Here is a 5,878-nt window from a genome sequence, read left to right as displayed (position 1 = left end):
AAAATAAAAAGTGTTAGTCATATATAGGTTTGACGTATTTTTGTTTAAAAATTTGTGTTGACATAACATTTTTTATATAATACTCCCTTTTGTCCTTTTTATAAGGAACACTTTGAAAAAATTACACAGACCAAGGAAACATATTTTACATAGTTATTTTTATTTAATACTCTTATAAATTTAAATGTATTCCATGTATACTTTTGTTTAATTACTCTTAATTTAACTAACTTACTTATTTTTAATATTCTCTCTCATAATAAATAAGAGAATAAGTAAAATTAAACATTTAAAACATTTGAAATCAATTTTAGTTTTTTTTTTCTTTTTTCTTTTTCAATGTTAGTAGTTAGGCCCAATACTCAATTCTAAGATTGTTAAGAGTCCCACATCAGTTGAGAGATGGCCTGACTAAGTGTTTATATACTAGAGGTAATCCTCACCTTACAAGCCGATTTTGTACGGATGAGTTACGCCCGATACTCAATTTCTAAGATGATATAAGAACCTCTCCACGATCCGTTGGGCCACCTGTTATCAGGTATCCTCTATCGAGCCACCTACCATTTATATCCACGCACCAAGCCCAATAGTACTTGGCGTGAGGGTGTGTGTTAAGAGTCCCACATCGGTTGAGAGATGGTCTGACTAAGTGTTTATATACTAGAGGCAATCCTCACCTTACAAGCCGATTTTCTAAGGATGAGTTAGGCCTGAAACTCAATTCTAAGATTTATTATAATTTATATTAATAATAATAATTCATAGACAATTGATTATATTAATCCTTATAATTGATTGATTAAATTTAATCTAAGAATAAGTCTTCACAATTGTATATTGTTTTTTTTAATATTTACCAATTGCAACCACAATGTGATAATGATGATAGTTTACATAACTTCAAAATATATTTCTTAAGAAATTCTGATACCATTGTTTGAGATTATGTTTGTGCGTACTACGTCAATTTTTTTTATTAAATAGACAAAATGATAAAGTCGTTGAAAATTCATATATATAAAGTGAAGATCAGAGTTTGAACTTTAGTCAAAACTTTGAACTAACAATTGACATTTCTATCGATTGAATTAGAATTTATGGACATGTAATTTTTTTTTTCTATTACACCAAATAATTATCATTTCCTCACAAACAATAATTGGGAATAATGAAGTGCACCTTATTATCATTTCCTCACAAACAATAATTGGGAATAATGAAGTGCACCTTATTATCATTTCTACAAGACTACAAGTGGTCGTGCAACATCATGTCTTTAATGAGAACGGATCACCACACACTATTTATACATTCTCCTAAGCACTTGCATTACACAAGCAACTTCAATTAATACTCTCTCTCTCTCTCTCTCTCTCTCTCTCTCTCTCTCTCTCTCTCTCATATTCAAATCTTATTATGTCTCCTTCGCAAGAAACTATTAAAGGTGAAGCATCCCACATTTCACAAGAAGGAGATGTCCAACATGAAGATGGCATAGTTTTCGCTTTGAACTTGATTTCTTCAATCATGCTTCCATTGACCGTCCGGTCTGCAGTTGAGCTTGGCATCTTCGACATCTTAGCACAAGAAGGAAAAGACGCAAAGCTCTCTGCAAACGATATGCATTTAAGATAGGATCAAAAAATCGAGAAGCACCAACAATGTTAAACCGTCTTTTGAGATTATTGGCCAGTCACTCCATGTTATATTGCTCGATTTCTGAAGACCAACAAGGGCTTACGTCTCCTCAGATGCTCTATAGCCTCGCCCCTGTCTCTAAGTATTTTGTGACGGACATTGATGGTGTGTCGTTTGGACCAACATTAAACCTGCCTTTGGACAAAATTTTCTTGGGAAGCTGGTTAGTTTTTTTTTTTTTCTTTCTATATAACAATAATATTAAATTTGGGGTATTTAATTAGTTTATCTTGCACGCATTGAAAAATATTTATTGTACATGAAAATATATACTAATTGAATATTTACTATATTAAAAAATAAAATAAAACCTATATTACTTTTTTAATATATTGAACCTAAGATTGTTGTCTTTCATAAATTTCATAATGATAATTTTTCTCAATTTACTTAATAAAGGACCGAAATGAAAGGAGCAATTATGGAAGGAGGTATACCATTCAATAGGGTTTATGGCATGCATGCATTTGAATATCCAGTTGTAGATCCAAGGTTTAATGATGTTTTCAACAATGCTATGGTCAATTGTACTACTATTGTCATGAAGAGAGTTCTTGAGATCTATGAAGGTTTTGAGCACATTAATAGGCTTGTGGATGTTGGTGGTGGTCTTGGGATCAATATCAAGTTAATTACTTCTAAATATCCTAATATACATGGTGTTAATTTTGACTTGCCACACGTCCTAGAACATGCACCTACCTATCCCGGTATAATATTTTAATTGTCATTTTTTAACTTATTTTTAACAAATATACGTATTAGAAAGGATATGAGTTTGAATCCCCTTGAAGAACTTTTTGCCCCCGTGAGTTTAGCTCAGTTTGTAGGAATATCACACTATATATGCAAGAGCCCGAATTCAAACCTGGGACACTTCACTTAAGAAAAAGTTAAAATAGTGACTGAAATTAGAGATTAAAAAAAGTAAAATTAATCGCAATATTTGATGTCTAACATTTAAAGATAAAATTAGAGATGGATTTCTCATTTTATATGTGATTAAATTTTTGTCATTATTTAAAAAAAATTGATCAAATGGGAGTACTAGTTTAAACCCTGATCCTGCTTATTACATACAATATTCCTCTTAACTGAGTTATGCCAAGACAAAATTACATTTGATTATATAGGAAGAAGACATAGGCTTTTGCTACTACATTTGAGTATATATATCGAAACTACTTATTTTAATATTGCAGGTGTGACACATGTGGGAGGAGATATGTTTGAAAGTGTTCCCGATGGAGATGCTATTTTTTTGAAGGTGGGTTAAGCTATTAATAATCCATCTAATCTTTTTTTCTTCATAAATATTCAAAATTGCTCTTAAATTTAAATTTTGAATTAATTTTACCTACATGATCATAATGTACGTAACCAACAAAACTTGTATTAAAGAATTTTTCAATATGTTTTAGTTAAGTAAATTACTAATTTAGCAACTTAATTTTTGCACTATTATAGTGGATACTTCACGATTGGAGTGATGAACATTGCTTGAAGTTATTGAAGAATTGTCATAAAGCTATTCCAAATGATGGAAAAGTGATTGTTGTGGATTCAATTATCCCTATTTTGCCTGAGAGTACAATGGTAGCTAAAACTGGTTTCCAAGCTGACCTCATGATGATGGCTCAAAATCCAGGAGGCAAAGAGAGAACAAAAGATGAGTTCATGGAATTAGCATTAGGATCTGGATTTAGTGACATTAAATTTGCTTGTTATTTTTCTGGCTTTTGGGTTATGGAATTTATTAAGTAGATATTTTCATCAAGTATGGTTACAAAAATTGCATGTGGTTTTATTTTCCTTTAATTGTTGTCGCGTTATCATTAATCTAATATCTTTTTTTGGAAGTAATTAATGGTGAGTGTATTGTCTTATTTTAAATGGTGACATTGGTGAGTGTATTTTGGAGTGAGTTTAGGTATTTGGGTGTCGGAAAAATGTGTATTTTTTAAATTTTAAATTTCGTTATGTTGGTCCTAATTGTATATGAATTGATTGATGTTGTGCACTATTTTTTTTAAAGAGAAATGCTGATTTGTGTCCTATGCTGCTATAAATAGTTTTTTTCTCTTGGAAAGAAATAAAGCTTCTATTTGCCTTTGGGAGTATAGTTCAGTTAATAGAGATATTGTATGCATACGAGGATTAATGTTCGAATTTTGATACTCTTTCTTATTCACTTATTTAAAGTATCTTGCTATAAATGTTGTATTTACGATTTTTAGATGATTTGTTTGTCAACAAAATAAAAATAAAAAAACTTATGAGTTAGAAGTGACTCAAAAGTAAATAACGAGTCAAATTCTATTTTAGGGCTTTGTCTAATGGGATATTTAACATGGACAAGTGTTAAATTTGTTCACTAGCTTTCGTCTCTCAGTGTTAGTGTTGGCCCAGTAGAGTGTTTTCGCCGTGGGTGTTCCTTCTGATCTCTACGCATTTCATCGCTCCACCGAATGTCCCCTCTGCCCCTACCATACTCTAGCTTGGTAATTTCCACCACCTATCTAGGGTTGAGCCCTAGGATTTGACGGCAAATTAAAAGCTCTATAGTTTGGTGTTTGAGGTTCGAGTGTGGTAATCTTGTTGAAAAGGCAAATGAGTGTGAGAAGTTGGTTGAGATGGAGATTAAACATCATGCTATTGGAGAAGAAGAAAAATTGAAAAACAAGAAGAATGACATGAGAAGAGTGATGAATCATGTTGATCTCTACGTGACATTTGAGTCTCAACCAATGGAATTTAAAGAGAGAAATCAGTTGCAATTTTTTTTTCATTCTTCTCTAAGGTGGGAAAGTGCAAATTCCAAGAGCTTAGTTGTTGGAAGATGGGAACAGTTGCTTCTCTATGCTAAGTTCATGGAATTCTTAACCAATAAGTAGAAAAAGAAGGATGATGTGTTCTTTCTCTCATTTAGGCCACCCTAACAGTGGTTGAGGTGTCAAGCTAATGACGTTAAAAAAGCGCTTCTTGGGAGGCAACCCATGATAGGTAACTTGGTTTTAATTTTCTTCTAATTTTTGCATTTTATTAAGTAATAAAAAGCACTGTTGAATGAATTTGTGACTACTCTATTCTTATCTTTTTGAGTTAATACTTTATGTGCGACTTGATTTTGAGCATTTAACTAAAATGTGCTTGTTAGTTTTTTTCTCCATCTAAGTAGTAACTGTCAACTTACATTATTGATTGCTCTATGGTTATATTAGTTTGTTGATGATTTTTGAGGAAATGATTTCGGTTTGTTTAACATGATTCCTAATGGCTCCAATTCTTCTCTGTTATCCTAACTGTGAGGTCTTGAGACTAAACACTTGAATTTCTTTCTTGACTATGTGAGTTCCACGTCTCTCCTATTCTCTAGAACTTGCTTGAATTCTCTTGATTGATTGATTGCGATGAATAATGCACCGAGGCACGTTTTTGTGAGCTTGAGCCTTTGTAGCCTACCCTTGAATATTATTATCCCTTGCTAGCCCCTTTGAACCTTATTGAAAGAAAAATGTTTTGATCTTACTTCTTTTTGAAAACCACATAATTTTTACAAAACAAAGAAATAAAAAAAAATGATTTTCTTGAAGTTGATCACCTAACTTATTATTTGAGCACAATGCTCATCATTAAGTTTGGGGTTGCTCTTGGGATTTGCAACCTATTAAGTTTGGGGTGGGGTACTAGAGAACTAAAAGAAAAATATTTTGAAAAAGTTTGTGAAAAAAAAATGAAGAGAATGTCCCTCATGAAAAGAAAGGAAATGGTGAAAGAAATGAAAAATAAATAAATAGAATGCAAAATGCATAACACCATGTTTGAAAAAAAAATGAATAAAAAAAAAATTTGTCGAGGGACTTCTTTGTGAAAAAAAAAAAAGTGAGCATGGAATGAGTTCAGACATTGTGAATTCATTTGCATGAGGAAAAATATTGTGATAATTAAGTTCTCTAGTATGAATGTGATGATTTTGGGGGATCAATTGATATGTCCACTTTTGTTTGAAATAGGTGATCTTATAAGCTTCAAGTTTTTTTTACCTAGTTTCCCAAAAATATCCACCCTTCAATAAACCTAAGCCACGCTATAACCCGAAAAGTCCTCGAAAGGTGCATATTCATTGTATGTCGATCGATTTTTAGAGTCCTTGCAAGCCTATGGTAGAAAGGTGTAG

The 5,878-nt window shown here is 31.9% G+C and overlaps 1 pseudogene; it reads left to right on the top strand.

Annotated features, from left to right (window-relative positions):
* The first annotated feature begins 1,376 nt into the window (after positions 1-1,376).
* LOC123884833 lies at positions 1,377-3,708 on the top strand (annotated as a pseudogene).
* Positions 3,709-5,878: the final 2,170 nt, after the last annotated feature.

The sequence above is a fragment of the Trifolium pratense genome, linkage group LG5 (genome assembly GCF_020283565.1).
Source record: "Trifolium pratense cultivar HEN17-A07 linkage group LG5, ARS_RC_1.1, whole genome shotgun sequence".
NCBI lineage: Eukaryota > Viridiplantae > Streptophyta > Magnoliopsida > Fabales > Fabaceae > Trifolium > Trifolium pratense.
Note: the sequence above shows the minus strand (reverse complement) of the source record. Positions and strands in the feature narration are given on the sequence as shown.